A 17,330-nucleotide genomic window follows, 5' to 3' on the forward strand; every position below is an offset into this window, starting at 1 on the left:
TTAAAAATTTAAATTGAAGTTTAGAAAGTACAAAATTTTGATGTGGTTTAAAGTAAGGATGAATTACATATTTTCAAATATTTGACTTCTTAAGGTTATGTTTCCTTTAGCAATAAAATAAAACAAAAGATATATTTCAGTAATACTTGTATCTTTTGAGTCTTAAGAAATAGCTTCTGAAATATTACACTATTTTTCTTATTTTAATTTACTCATTATATAAGAAAAACACCTGGAAATCATTGTAAAGAGGACTCATTAAGATTCTTCTGTGACAAATTTTAAACTTACTGTTTGGGAAAACAGAGATTCAGTTTATTTAGCAGTCTCTTTTTATCTTATTGAGAAAATTCACATTGATCTTGAAATATAGGCATTTTCTTTTATTATATAATACATACAGACCTCATTCTTAAATTCTTATAATTTGTTAAACTAAAATACATCCCTGAATTGTCTTTACATGAACATGGAAGAACATACTTGGTCTTTTTTTTTGTTTTAATCTCTAATATTAATTTCTCACTCACATCAAATGATATAGCCTCCATTTAAATTAATACAAATCAGTTACGCTATTCAAGTAAATAATCACCTAAATACTTGTAATATATTTCTATCTTGTCTGTACTGGAACAAAACAAGTTATTCTTAAAAAGTATTAATTTTGATGGAAAACTAAGCTCCTTAACAAAGTGATTCTATATGAAAGGATTCAGTATGGAGAATGATGAAAAAGAAAAGTGCCTTAAGAGGGAATCAAGATCCCAGATTTGGTCTGAGTCCCTCTCCTCTATGACTCAGTGATCATAGGTATTTCAAAGTTTGTATTTATGAGCTTTCCTGTAACTACGCAATTCATAGAAAGTGATGCTCAAACACTTCTAAGCATATATTCCATTGCAGAAGAACATTAAATGATATTCATTCTGTTAATCTACTTTTAGTACACTTTAGAAAGACATAATAAAAATAATAGTGTCCAAATATAACAAAATGAAAGATTAACAAAACAATAAAAACTAAACAAATAAAGCTTATGAAGCAAGGAACACATCTCAAAATAAAACAAAAATGTTTATTTATCGAATGTAGTATAAGCAGCAAATGAGAACCAGAATTAAGAAAAGGTCCCCATGACACTTTTAGTGTGAGCTAGCTCTCAAAAAAGTAAAATAGGAAAAAGAAGTGCATATCTGTTAAACAAAATATGCTGTGATACAGGCAAGATACTAAATTGAAAATGCAAGATAAAGTGAAAACACTGATGGAAGACAGGAGAATTATTACCCCAGCACAAAAATCCATTATTTCAAATGAAGGTGATTTATAGAATCACAGGATTAATTGCAAGAGAATCTGAAAGTATATAAAGTAAGATATAGAAGTTGAATCATATGAATAATTGTTATTAATGCAAATCAAGAAAGCCAGATCTCTAAGGAATTAAAATTGAGCTTTAAGGTTAGAGGTATGTGCATTTTAATCCCAAATCTATCATTTCTTTGCTGTCTGATCCTGCTGTGTAGTCTTTAAAGCTCATACACCTCATTACCAATAAGCTATGATAGCTCTGTCATAGAATTTTTGAGATAATTAAATGTGACCATATATGTGTGGCACTTAGCCAGACATCTGGCAAATAATTGTCACCTTTTTGTTTTTCTTTTTTTTTTTTTTTGGGTGGTGGAAGGAGTTGAATGAATTAGCTGGTGAACTTCTTTTGTAACCGTGATGCTTCCTCAGACTGGATATAAAGGCAACAGAATGTCTTTCCACCCATGCGTGTGCACACATACCACACACGCACATGATTCTCAGGCCTCTGCTTCTCATGTTTTAATACTTCTAAGCTTAAGGCTTAAAATGTTAAGAAAAAAAAACAGAAGATTTTTACAAACTGCCAAGAAACCAGGAGATTTACAATAAGAATGTCCTGAAACATTCCCCTCCTGGCTTTGGAGAAAAATCTACCTAATGCTAAGACAAATAGTAATCACTGCAAAATACAGTGTTCCACCAAGCTGACCTTTCTCTTCCTAAATTAATTACTTAAAAAACATGATGCTGTTTTCAAATAATCCCACTACAGCAAATCTGAACAGTAGTGAACAGGAGTATCTCAGGACATATGAAAGATGCTTAATAAACATTGATTAGAAAAAAAATTACGTGAGGCAAGATTAATGGAATGAAGTAAAATGATATAGGAAATTAGACCATCATATGAAAAATGGAAAAACAGAAGATAGGAGTGTATAGAGGTTTACTCTACAAGATACCACTGTAAAGTGAACAGGACAAGGGGAGAATATTAACCCAAGAAAGAATCTTTTGTACTTAACAAGTAAGTTAGTTTTTTAAAAATAAGAATAAGTCATGATGGAAAATAAAGAGCCTATGAGGCTAAACATTTTTGTATAAAATTACATAACATTTTGTTTGATTAGCAAATGTACTATGGAAAATAAAAGCTTAATTATATTGTTATAAAAATGTTGCATATGATTTATACATTAGATTACAAATAAATTTTAAGGGAATTAGAATTTAGTGTCCACTAGAAAATACATACAAATAAAAAGAGAGAACATAACCTAACCCCATAAGATAAAAAATAAAATGACACAATCAAGAATTATAATACTTAGGACAATTTAAATTATCTTGTAATTAGAAGTCTATAACTATATTTTAAAAATGCACTCATCATGCCTACAAAAGATGCACTTAACACTAAAAGTCATGTACTCTTTCATTATTGTATCAGAAAGGCAATGGAGAACACAGTAGCACATACCTACAAACATAAATAGAGAAGGAGGGAGAGGGAAAGAGATGCACACACACACACACACACATTTAGATAGGTAGACAGACATAAAGTAACCTTGGAACTATAAATGCAATATACTCAAAATCATAGAGAGCTTTCAGAGATCAATTAGAAGAATGTTATAACTTTAACGTAGTTTAAAATATATTTTAAAGAAGAACAAAAATCAATACCACAAATTCGGCTGCATTACACAAGTTTAGAAGTGTAACAAAGTGCCAAAAGGAAAAACCATCTACTGCTTCTGACCTGTTCCTCTTTTCCCCAATGGCCATGTACAGATCTGTTTTTTTTTTAAACAAATTGCCTTTTTCTACTATCACTGTCCCTAAACAAAATGTTGGACTCCCCAGAGAGTTCCAGAACTGTGGGAGAGCACAGCAGGTGTATAAAATTCTCTACCTCACTTTGCTTTATCTTTATTCATTGTTGAATATGAAGTCCTTGAGTAAATGAAAGACAAATAAAATTAATCTGCATTTCAGAGAAACACAGAGACTGCTTTTCTTAGGAGTTTTGTGATTGGGGCAGGGGTTTAGTCTCTGGTCTGGTGTAGAGTCAGTGGTGTCCTAGATAGGAAAAAGGCTTCTGGCACTATTTTGAGACTGCCATTTTTGGAAAACTGTGCAAAAACAGTTAACTAAGAATCTTAATTCAAAGCACAAACTACAAAGATTTGAGGTTCATCAAGGCTTTTTCTGCCTTGAAATAAGAAAATAAGAGACACATTTTTCCATTTTGATACATAATTTGTACGTTAGAGTCTTGTTATTATTAGTTTAGCTTGCTTTCAGAGGTCAAGTTATACTCTGATTCATGTAATTTATGAAATTCCTTGTCCAGGTTAGTGAATACGGGTGAAATTATTTTTGTTATTTCAACATCATATGCAATCTTATCAATATAATAGACTTTTAGAGTGAAATTACAGGGAGTACATTTTCAGTATTAACATATTGGGGAGATCTAGAAGCTTAGTGGGCCTAATTTATACCCTTCTGAATGTTTAAAAAGCTTATTATTGTAACATATCCACTTCTGTGTGCATGGCTTAATTTTCCCATGTTTTAAAGTAAATGCTATCATTGAATAAAATTTGGAAAACAGTAAAAACTGTAAAGTAAAATGAGCCCAATATCAAGACAATGCCTATAAATAAAGAGATTGATGAATATGCCAAAAGGGATATAAATGGGACATAAAACATGAATTAAATTGTACCATAAATAAATGCACTTTGTATCAAGTTTTTAAAAATTAAGACTGTATTGTGTCTGTTTCATATTACTAAGTCTTCTACTTCATCATATAGTCATTCCATAGATTATTTAGCCAGCACTCTATTGTTTGATATTGATATATTTTCTAATTAGTTATAAATGATGGTTCATAGTTAGAAGTGAATTATTGGATCAGATGCTGTGGTCATTTATGTTGCTTAATAATAAACCAACAGCTTGGAATGGTGGGAGAAAAACAAGTCTTAGGGATACACACATATGGATTTGAAACCTGGAAACTCTATCCTTTCTGCCTCCATTAGAAATTTCAAAAAAAAGTCTTTAAATTCAAGAGGTTGAATTTCTGAATGAGAAGGCTATTGATAGACTTGGATAATATATTAAATTTAAATGTTTATCTTAAACTTATTCAAAGGATCTAGTTGAGAACCTGACATACAGCATATACCTAAATGCTAAATAATTTTATTCCATAAGGTTATTAACTCTTTACCCATCATATTTATTGTAAATACTTCTTTTTAAAACTATTTTAAAATTATTTTAATACAGAGTAATTTTTAAATAAATTGAGTTTATGTTATATAATAAAATTCACTTTAAAAAATACATTTTCCATTTTCTTTTAAGTTTTTCCCCAAATTAAAATTAGGAAATAAATTATCTATATATTTTTCTAATTGTGTGCCTATATTTTTTCCAAGGATAAGTATTATAAAGGAAGGCGAAGATGGGTAGATAACAGGATTATGTACTTACACCAATGTTACTTAAGATAATAACTACACTCTCTACTGTACTTGCTCTTTGAGTTAAAGAACCTACATGTCTGAGAAAGGAAAATTGAACCTCATAGGAAAAGACTCACACTAGATAAATGTTTATTAAGCTTTGCATAATGATTCAGGACTCCTGATGATGGCCTTGACCTTTAAATATATGTTAGATAAGGAGGTGCCTGTCAGCATAGAAGCAGAGGTTAAAGAGGGATACTGATGCCTCTCTTTTTATTTTTATGATGTGTTAAACATTGAGCCTTGGTATATTTTTCCCAATTTATCGATTGGTAAACAGAATCTAAATCAAACATGGCACAAGGTTAGTTTTTGAAATTGAAAAAAAAAATAAAGCTACTTAAAGGAAAGTGGAAAAATAATATAAAGAATTAGAGGAAGAATATATATTTTTATATTTTCTATTAAATAAATGAAAATATTATGAGTTGCAAGGGGAACTAGAGCCAGGGTAAAAGCCACAAAAATAAAAGTTTATAATAACTTCAGAGAGGTATAATAAACTGACTGGAATCAGAAAAGTAAAAAGAACAAATATGATAATAATAGCTAAATTAAAACACATTTTTGAGGCAGAAAAGACTTGTTAGAGCAGGAAATTTACTCAGTAATGTGCAGGACAAATTTGAGAAACTTATCAAGAATACATATTAAAAACAAATACTTTCTTTAGGTAATAGATACAATTTATTATTTAGTGCTAGGAGTAAAATAAGAAAATAGTTTCATTATTTCATTATGTATAGAATAAATAATCAAATATATAAAAAAGCACTTCTGTATAATTTTGTATATGAAAACTATGGTAGAATATGGAGGCAGATAAATAAGTTTAAAAAATAATAAAAATTAGGCTGGCACATTTATTTACTTATTTATTTAATTTTTAATTAAGGTATTATTGATATACACTCTTATGAAAGTTACACATGACAAAACAATGTGGTTACTATATTCACCCATATTATCGAGTCTGCCCCATACCCAATTGCAGTCACTGTCCATCAGTGTAGAAAGATGCAACAGATTCATTATTTGCCTTCTCTGTGTTGCACTGTCTTCCCCATGACACCCCCAAAACCATGTGTACTAAACATAATACACTTCAATCCCCTTCTCCCACCCTCCACACCCACTGTCCAATATCCCTCCCCTTTGGTAAAAACTAGTCCCTTCTTGGAGTCTGTGAGTCTGTTGCTGTTTTGGTCCTTCTGTTTCCCTTTGTTGTTATACTCCACAAATGAGGGAAATCATTGGCACTGTCTTTCTCTGCCTGGCTTATTTCACTGAGCATAATACCATCCAGCTCCATCCATGTTGTTGCAAATGGTAGGATTTGTTTCTTTCTTATGGCTGAATAGTCTTCCATTGTGTATATGTACCATCTCTTCTTTATCCATTCATCTACTGATGGACACTTAGGTTGCTTCCATTTCTTCGCTATTGAAAATAGTGATGTGATAAACATAGGGGCGCATATGTCTTTTTGAATCTGAGAAATTGTATTCTTTGGGTAAATTCCCAGAAGTGGAATTCCTGGGTCAAATGGTGTTTCTATTTTTAGTATTTTGAGGAACCTCCATATTGCTTTCCACAATACTTGAACTAGTTTACATTCCCACCAGCAGTGTAGGATGGATGGTTCCTCTTTCTCCACATCCTCGCCAGCATTTGTTGTTCCTAGTCTTTTCGATACTGGCCATCCTAACCGGTGTGAGGCAATATCTCATTTTGGTTTTAATTTGCATTTCTCTGATAATTAATGATGTGGAGCATCTTTTCATGGGCCTCTTGGCCATTTGAATTCCTTCTTTGGAGAATTGTCTGTTCATATCCTCTGCCCATTTTTTAATTGGCTAATTTGCCTTTTGGGTGTTGAGGCATATGAGTTCTTTATGTATTTTGGATGTTAATCCCTTGTCGGTTATGTCATTTACAAATATATTCTCCCAAACTGTAGGATGCCTTTTTGTTCTGTTAGGGCATCCTTTGTCATACAGAGTTTTTAATTTGATGTAGTCCCATGTGTTCATTTTTGGTTTCGTTTCCCTTGCTTGAGGAGTTGCGTTCAGGAAGAAGTTGCTCATGTTTATATTCAGGAGATTTTTGCCTGTTTTCTTCTAAGAGTTTTATGGTTTCATGACTTACACTCAGGTCTTTGATCCATTTTGAGATTACTTTTGTGTATGGGGTTAAACAATAATCCAGTTTCATTATCTTGCATGTAGCTGTCCAGTTTTGCAAAGACCAGTTGTTGAAGAGGCTGTCATTTCCACATTGTGTGTCCATAGCTCCTTTAATGTATATTAATTAACCATATATGCTTGGGTTTATATTTGGGTCTCTAGTCTGTTCCATTGGTTTATTGTTCTGTTCTTGTGCCAGTACCAAATTGTCTTAATTACTGTGACTTTGTAGTAGAGCTTGAAGTTGGGGAGCATAATCCCCCAAACTTTATTCTTTCTTCTCAGGATTACTTTAGCTATTTGGGATCTTTTGTCTTTTTATATGAATTTTAGAACTATTTGCTTTAGTTCAGTGAAGAATGCTGTTGATATTTTGATAGGAATTGCATTGAATCTTTAGATTGCTTTAGGTAGGATGGCCATTTAGACAATATTGCTACATTTTTTCCAAAAAGTCATTAGTCAGCGGTGGAGCCAACATGGCGGCATGAGTAGGACAGTGGGAATCTCCTCCCAAAAACATATATATTTTTGAAAATACAACAAACACAACTAATCCTAAAAGAGAGACCAGAAGACACAGGACAACAGCCAGACTACATCCACACCTGCGAGAGCCTAGCACCTGGTGAAAGGGGTAAGATACAAGCCCCGGCCTGGTGGGACCCAAGGCCCCTCACCCCAGCTCCCGGCGGAAGGAGAGGAGTCGGAGCGGGGAGGGAGAGGGAGCCCAGGACTGCTAAACACCCAGCCCCAGCCATCCACACCAAAGCGCAGACACAGCACATGCGTGGAGGGCTGGAAACTAGGGAAACAGGGCAGCAAGACCTCTGAGCAGGTTCTGAAGCTGTTGCCCCTGTGACAAAGAAAAGCGAGTGCTTTTTGAAGGTCTTAAAGGGACAGGGATGCAACAGCTGGATGGAAACAACACAGAAGAAGAAATAATTGCTGAAAACTTCCCCAAACTAGGGGAGTAAATGGCCTCTCAGACCACAGAGGTACACAGAACTCCCATGACAAGAGATCCAAGGAGGGCAACACCAAGACACATAATAATTAAAATGGCAAAGATCAAAGACAAGGACAAAGTATTAAAGGAAGCCAGAGAGAAAAAAAAGGTTACCTACAAAGGAAAATGCATCAGGCTATCATCAGACTTCTCAACAGAAACCCTACAGGCCAGAAGAGAATGGCATGATATACTTAATGCAATGAAACAGAAGGGCCTCGAACCAAGACTACTGTATCCAGCATGATTATCATTTAAATATGAAGGAGGGATTAAACAATTCCCAGAGTAACAAAAGTTGAGGGAATTTGTCTCCCACAAACCACTTCTACAGGGCATCTTACAGGGACTGCTCTAGATGGGAGCACTCCTAAAAAGAGCACAGAACAAAACACCCAACATATGAAGAAGGAAGGAGGAGGAATAAGAAGGGAGAGAAATAAAGAATCATCAGACCGTGTTTATAATAGCTCAACAAGTGAGTTAAGTTACACAGTAAGATAGTAAAGAAGCTAACCCTGAACCTTTGGTAACCACAAACTTAAAGCCTGCAATGGCAATAAGTACATACCTTTCAATAATCACTCTAAATGTAAATGGACTGAATGCACCAATCAAAAGACACAGAGAAATAGAATGGATAAAAAAAGCAAGATCCATCCATATGCTGCTTACAAGAGACTCACCTCAAACCCAAAGACATGCACAGACTTAAAGTCAAGCGACGGAAAAAGATATTTCATGCAAACAACAGAGAGAAAAAAGCAGGTGTTGCAATACTAGTATCAGACAAAACAGACTTCAAAATAAAGAAAGTAACAAAAGATAAAGAAGGACATTACATAATGATAAAGGGGTCAGTCCAACAAGAGGATATAACCATTATAAATATATATGCACCCAATACAGGAGCACCAACATATCTGAAACAAATAGTAACAGAACTAAAGGAGGAAATACAATGCAATGCATTCATTCTGGGAGACTTCAATACACCACTCACTCCACAGGACAGATCCACCAGACAGAAAATAAGTAAGGACACGGAGGCACTGAACAACACACTAGAACAGATGGACCTAATAGACATCTACAGAACTCTACATCCAAAAGCAACAGGATACACATTCTTCTCAAGTGCACATGGAACATTATCCAGAATAGACCACATACTAGGCCACAAAAAGAGCCTCAGTAAATTCCAAAAGATTGAAATCCTACCAACCAACTTTTGAGACCACAAAGGCATAAAACTAGAAATAAACTATACAAAGAAAGCAAAAAGGCTCACAAACACATGGAGGCTTAACAACATGCTCCTAAATAATCAATGGATCAATGACCAAATCAAAATGGAGATCCAGCAATATATGGAAACAAACGACAACAACAACACAAAGCCCCAACTACTGTGGGATACAGCAAAAGCAGTCTTAAGAGTAAAGTATATAGCAATCCAGGCATATTTAAAGAAGGAAGAACAATCCCAAGTGAATGGTCTAATGTCACAATTATCGAAATTGGAAAAAGAAGAACAAATGAGGCCTAAGGTCAGCAGAAGGAGGGACATAATAAAGATCAGAGAAGAAATAAATAAAATTGAGAAGAATAAAACAATAGAAAAAATCAATGAAACCAAGAGCTGGTTCTTTGAGAAAATAAACAAAATAGATAAGCCTCTAGCCAGACTTATTAAGAGGAAAAGAGAGTCAACACAAATCAACAGAATCAGAACGAGAAAGGAAAAATCATGACGGACCCTACAGAAATACAAAGAATTATTAGAGAGTACTATGAAAACCTATATGCTAACAAGCTGGGAAACCTAGGAGAAATGGACAACTTCCTAGAAAAATACAACCTTCCAAGACTGACCCAGAAAGAAACAGAAAACCTAAAGAGACCAATTACCAGCAACGAAATTGAAGCAGTAATAAAAAAAATACCAAAGAACAAAACCCCCAGGCCAGACGGAGTCACCTCGGAATTTTATCAGACATACAGGGAAGACATAATACCCATTCTCCTTAAAGTTTTCCAAAAAATAGAAGAGGAGGGAACACTCCCAAACTCATTCTATGAAGCCAACATCACCCTAATACCAAAACCAGGCAAAGACCCCACCAAAAAAGAAAACTACAGACCAATATCCCTGATGAACGTAGATGCAATATTACTCTACAAAAGATTAGCAAACCAAATTCAAAAATACATCAAAAGGATCGTACACGATGACCAAGTGGGATTCATCCCAAGGATGCAAGGATGGTACAACATTTGAAAATCCATCAACATCATCCACCACATCAACAAAAAGAAAGACAAAAACAACATGATCATCTCCATAGATGCTGAAAAAGCATTTGACAAAATTCAACATCCATTCATGATAAAAACTCTCAGCAAAATGGGAATAGAGGGCAAGTACCTCAACATAATAAAGGCCATTTATGATAAACCCACAGCCAACATTATACTGAACAGTGAGAAGCTGAAAGCTTTTCCTCTGAGATCGGGAACTAGCTAGGGATGCCCACTCTCCTCACTGTTATTTAACATAGTACTGGAGGTCCTAGCCATGGCAATCAAACAAAACAAAGAAATACAAGGAATCCAGATTGGTAAAGAAGAAGTTAAACTGTCACTATTTGCAGATGATATGATACTGTACATAAAAAACCCTAAAAACTCCACTCCAAAACTACTAGAACTGATATTGGAATACAGCAAAGTTGCAGGATACAAAATTAACACACATAAATCTGTAGCTTTCCTATACACTAACAATGAACCAATAGAAAGAGAAATCAGGAAAACAATTCCATTCACAGTTGCATCAAAAAGAATAAAATACCTAGGAATAAACCTAACCAAAGTGAAAGACTTATACTCTGAAAACTACAAGTCACTCTTAAGAGAAATTAAAGGGGACACTAACAAATGGAAACTCATCCCCTGCTCATGGCTAGGAAGAATTAATATCATCAAAATGGCCATCCTGCCTAAAGCAATATACAGATTTGATGCAATCCCTATCAAATTACTAGCAACATTCTTCAATGAATTGGAACAAATAATTCAAAAATTCATATGGAAACACCAAAGATCCTGAATAGCCAAAGCAATCCTGAGAAAGAAGAATAAAGTAGGGGGATCTCACTCCCCAACTTCAAGCTCTACTACAAAGCCATAGTAATCAAGACAATTTGGTACTGGCACAAGAACAGAACCACAGACCAGTAGAACAGATTAGAGACTCCAGAAATTAACCCAAACATATATGGTCAATTAATATTTGATAAAGGAGCCATGGACATACAATGGCAAAATGACAGTCTCTTCAACAGATGGTGCTGGCAAAACTGGACAGCTACATGTAGGAGAATGAAACTGGACCTTTGTCTAACCCCATATACAAAGGTAAACTCAAAATGGATCAAAGACCTAAATGTAAGTCATGAAACCATTAAACTCTTGGAAAAAACATAGGCAAAAACCTCTTAGACATAAACATGAGTGACCTCTTCTTGAACATATCTCCCCGGGCAAGGAAAACAACAGCAAAAATGAACAAGTGGGACTATATTAAGCTGAAAAGCTTCTGTACAGCCAAAGACACCATCAATAGAACAAAAAGGAAGCCTACAGTATGGGAGAATATATTTGTAAATGACAGATCCAATAAAGGCTTGACGTCCAAAATATATAAAGAGCTCTCATGCCTCAACAAACAAAAAACAAATAACCCAATTAAAAAATGGGCAGAGGAACTGAACAGGCAGTTCTCCAAAAAAGAAATACAGATGGCCAACAGACACATGAAAAGATGCTCCACATCGCTAATTATCAGAGAAATGCAAATTAAAACTACAATGACGTATCACCTCACACCAGTAAGGTTGGCTGCCATCCAAAAGACAAACAACAACAAATGTTGGTGAGGCTGTGGAGAAAGGGGAACCCTCCTACACTGCTGGTGGGAATGTAAATTAGTTCAACCATTGTGGAAAGCAGTATGGAGGTTCATCAGAATGCTCAAAACAGACTTACCATTTGACCCAGGAATTCCACTCCTAGGATTTACCCTAAGAACGCAGTTTAAGAAAGACAGATATACCCCTATGTTTACTGCAGCACTATTTACAATAGCCAAGAATTGGAAGCAACCTAAATGTCCATCGGTAGATGAATGGATAAAGAAGATGTGGTACATATACACAATGGAATACTAACAGGTACCAAAGGGAAAGGGACTGGGGAGGATGGGTGGGTAGGGAGGGATAAGGGGGGGGGAACGAATAAGGGTGGTATTAAGATTAGCATGCATAATGGGGGGGGGAGAAAGGGGACGGCTGTACAACACAGAGAAGACAAGTAGTGATTCTACAACATTTTGCGATGCTGATGGACAGTGACTGTAAAGGGGTTTATAGGGGGGACCTGATATAGGGGAGAGCCTAGTAAACATTCTTCATGTAAGTGTACATTAATGATAACAAAAAAAAAAAAAAAGGAAAATGGGGATTACTCCCTGAAAGGATAAAACTAACTGTAAATCAACGATTAATGCATGCTTTAAATATCCTTAATTTTGATCACTTAAAGGGTGTCAGATGATCGGCTATGGAGGTACATTTTTCTGATAATATTCCTTTCTCTAAAAAAAAAGCAGTTCCTGTGTGGTGACCTCCAATGAGTTCTACACAGTGGTATAAAGTGGTATCAAAGTGTGGGCAAAGGGTGTTTGTGTTTATACAGAGGATCAAAGCCTAATTTGGCTACCCATAAAAAGAACTAAGATACAATATGAAGAAGAACTTCCAACATCAGCACTCTCTGGAAGAGTCATACCAGAATATGATCATCAAAAAACCCCAACAAAGATCCAGGCGCTGCTACAGCTGTAGCTGCATTCATCCCACTGTTTCCTGGACTTGCCATGGGAATGAAGAAGGAGATATCTAAGCTGGCCTGTGCATACAGTAAAACAACAAATTTGACTAGATCTATACTGTTGGAACTCAACCAAGAATTAGGAGAATTGCAAGTTGCAGCGCTCCAAAATCTTGTGACTATAGACTATCTACTGTTAAAAGAACATATGGGATGTGAACAGTTCTCAGGAATGTGTTGTTTTAGTATGTCTGATTTTTCTCAAACTATTCAAATTCAGTTAGACAATATCCATCATATATCATTGATAAGTTTTCACAAATGCCTAGTTTGCCTAACTGGTTTTCTTGGTTTCACTGGAGATGGCTGGTAATTGTAGGTCTGCTTTGGTTATGTAGCTGTATTCCTATTATGTTAATGTGTGTGCGCAATTTAATTAGTAGGTTAAAACCTATGCATGCTTATGTTACTCTACATGAAGATATGTCAAAGAAATAATCAATCTTCCCATGTTTTCTTCCATCTGCTACTTCTATAGCTTTTCTTCTTCCTTCCTAATTACAACCCTTAAATAGAATTCGTGCCTCATATCGAATTTACCAAGTATCATAATTCCTCCAAGTGGTAAAGATACCTCAAGACAAATGCTGGGCATAGAAGGCCACAGGGCATAAATCTGCAAAGAAGTAAAAAGCTAACTTTTTCAAACAATATGGCTTCTCTCTCACTTACCAACTTTACATTTCCCTGTATGGCCCCGGAAGATGACTGGTTATCCAGAGATGGGTAAGATTCCTCAAGGGAGGAACAACCTAAGACAGGCACAGTCACAGGGGGGCCATCAGGTGAGAAATTGGGGATAAACGGAGGTGAAGCTTAGAACCTCACCCCCCTTGTTCTGAGAGAAATCTGCTGCATCCATGGATGTTTTAATGCCCTTGTCTAGCTTGGATTAACACATAGTCTACAGGCACACACCTGATCATCTACATTTGCTCTCTTACAACACTAAACTATGTTTTCTACCTTTATCTTGCATCGACCTACCACTTCAGCATTTTATTAAAAAAAATAATAATAATAAAGGGAGAAATGTGGGATCCACATATAAATCAAGTATAAAAATCAAACGAATATTCATATTTGACCTAATTGTTTACAGTTCATAATGCGTGATCAAAACCGAAAGTTTCTGTGATGACTGCTCTTGTACTGTTCACCATGTAAGAACTTACTCACTATGTAAGAATTTGTTCACCATGTAAGAACTTGTTCGTTATGCTTCAGAGGATTGGAGACTGATGAGAATTAGGCTTGGGGTGGATTAATGATTGTGCATTGAGTATTGACCCCCCTATACAGAATTTTATTGTTGATAACAACCATTTGGTCAATAAATATGAGAGATGCCCTCTCAAAAAAAAAAGTCATTAGTCAAAACACTGGTGACAGTACGAAATATTTTATTTTCTGATGTCTTATCTTGTTTTTTTGTTTGGAACATATTCCTTTGCCCTCTCATTTGGCCTGGATTTCTGCATCTCTTCTTTTGCGTTAGGTAGATCAGCTATGTCTCTTGGTATAGAAAGTAATGGCTTTATGAATAAGGCGGCATGTGTTGCCTAGAAGCTCAAGACTCTGCTCACCAGTGCTTGACTGTTCTTTGCAGTGGTGCTGCAGTTGCTGTGGGTGGGGCTGCCTTTCTGCCTGGCTGCAGGCAGGAGCTAATCTCTGTCAGCTGAGGCTGACAGCTCACTTCTGTACCCTTTGTGTGCTAGGAGATGCTTCTGCTGGGATTCACTGTGGGCAGGGCTGTTCTCCACCTGTCAGAAAGTATTGGCAGTTGCTGCTGGGCCAGGTGGGCCAAGCAGGTCAGGTGTGCAGGGAAGTGCCACTGTGGGGCTAAGCTTCCAGCAAGGGAAATGGAGAATTTAAAGCTGGCTTCTGCATATTCCTCACCAATTGGGCAGAAGGAGGGCTGGGAAATCCAGGAAAGTGACCTTCCTCCACCTACCAGGCAGTAAAGTCTATGCTGCTGGGTCAAGCTGGCTGGGCAGAGTGGGTGCTGGGGAAGCACACCCAGGGGCTGAGCTGCCAGTGAGGAAGATGGAGAGTTTGGAGCTGGCTCTGGACAGTGCCTGACCAGCTGGGATAAGGAGGGGCTGAGAAAGCATTGTCCACTTGCCATTTCTCTTCCAGAGAGAGCTTCCTCCAATCCCTGCCCTCTGGAACACTTCCTGCTGCTGGTAAATCTTTCAAACTGACACCTCTGTGTTGGGCTTCAGTGGGACTGATGGAACATACCTGTCCTCCACTAGTGGCAGGAGTCCCAGCCTCCCAGAGTGATCCAACTCTTTGTAGTGTCCAGCCACATTATCACCAAAGCCTAACGCATGTGGACTCATGTTCCCAGGGCAGATCTCCAGGGCCAGGTGTGCAGTATTCCTGAGCTTTTATCCCTTGCCCACTCTGTTCCTCTCTCTCCTGCTTGTGGGCTGGGCTGAGGCAATGGCTTGGGTCCCAATCAATCACAGCTCTGCTACTTTACCCTTCTTGTGTGGTCTTCTCTTCTTCATCAGGCATAGGTATTCTGTTCTGCAGTCTCAGGTCATTTTCAGGGTTAGTTGTATTTACTGTAGTTACTTCCTTGGGATATACACAGGAGGACATTTCTGCCTTGCCTTCCTACTCCACCCTCTTTCCTCCTCTCCCTAATGACTCTGGAAGTTACCAATCAAAAACACATTTGTTTAGGAAGAATATAACAATAAAAAAATTCATATTTACTGATGTGAAAATATAGCATGACATTAAATAAAACAAAACAAGAAATAATTATATTTATTATAATAAGTTATAATAAATATAGAACACAAAAGAGAGTACTGAGAGAATATATACAAAAGTAGTGATAGAGTTTTGCTAAATGTGGGATAACAAATGGCTTTAATTTGTGCATTATATTTTTGTATGTTTAATATATATTTAATATATACATATATATGTATTTAATATATTATATATATTATGTATTATGCACACACAGATATATATATATATATATATAAATATATAGTGCATGTATCATTTCCATACGAAACAACAAACATAAAATTGATGGGTTTCTTTTCAGTATGGAATATTCAGAGATACAGGGAATAGGAGTGGAATTGAGTCCTGGTTCTATTACTTCATAGCTATTTCATTTTGTGTAAGTTACTAAAATTTTATTTGAATTTCAGTTTCCTCAACTCTAAAAATGTAGATATACTATGTCATAGGGTTGGTGTGATGATTAAATGAAATAAAATAGTGCCTTGAAATTACCATACTATTCATCAGTCATTTGATTATAAATAGTATTAAATCACATAAAATTTTATTGTAAAATTTTGACTTATCAACTCTGAGATAAGGGATGCTTTGTAGCATTATATATATATATCTTGTGTGTATGTTTTCAAGTATATACACATACTCACATATATGTTAATAGTGGAGTTAAAGTCATGAATTCTCTTCCATAATTCTCTCTCATTTCAAATTCTAAACACTTAAGAATCTCAGTTTTTAACTATAATTGAGGAATAGAAGTTAGTGCTCTGGGCTGCAATGCTTTAAAGAATTTCACAAGTATAATGAGTTATAGTGCAAATGTTTTTGATTTTTGAATCTCCCATTAGATGTGCTATTGCCTTTTCCAAAGGGTTTACAGACTCTTGTTGACAACTCTGCATGCTTCCTCTCTAGCAGTCCATATTCTTACTGGGTTAAGTCCACACACTCTTGTTTGCATTCTCATTACCAATCTGGGAAGAGTTTAATCACTTCAACTTTACTTGATAGATAGCCTAGCTGGCTGAATAAACAGGTTAAGAGTATATGTTTTTACATGTATAGACCTGGATTTTCTCTTTACTGTTTCAAAAACTTTTCATATTTTAGTTGATTGTGTCTCCAGTTAGTGAAGGTGTTAGATGTCTGACATTCTAGTAAACTCAGTGGGTGTTAACTTTATTACCTCTTTAGGTCCAGATTATGCTAAATCCATTTCAGAGTATGGAATGCAATATGATTACAATATAATCACATGTTTAATTGCAAGTAAAACCTCCTCTAAAATTAATATTTAAAGTGAAATTGCAGTCAAAAGCAGAATGAATGCGGAGATATTGTTATAACAGAGTGCCCTGAGGGAGATTAGTGCATTGCAGAGAAATATGGGTTGTGAATCGAGACATAATCCCTAATAAATCTTCAAAGAAGGTCACCTCTACTTCCAGAAATGATTTCTGGTGGGTTAGATACTCAGTCTCTTGTTTTATCTCCTTTGTATATGGCTAGATAATATCTTTTAAAACAGGGAAAATA

The sequence above is a fragment of the Manis javanica genome, chromosome 1, assembly GCF_040802235.1.
Source record: "Manis javanica isolate MJ-LG chromosome 1, MJ_LKY, whole genome shotgun sequence".
NCBI classification, from domain to species: domain Eukaryota; kingdom Metazoa; phylum Chordata; class Mammalia; order Pholidota; family Manidae; genus Manis; species Manis javanica.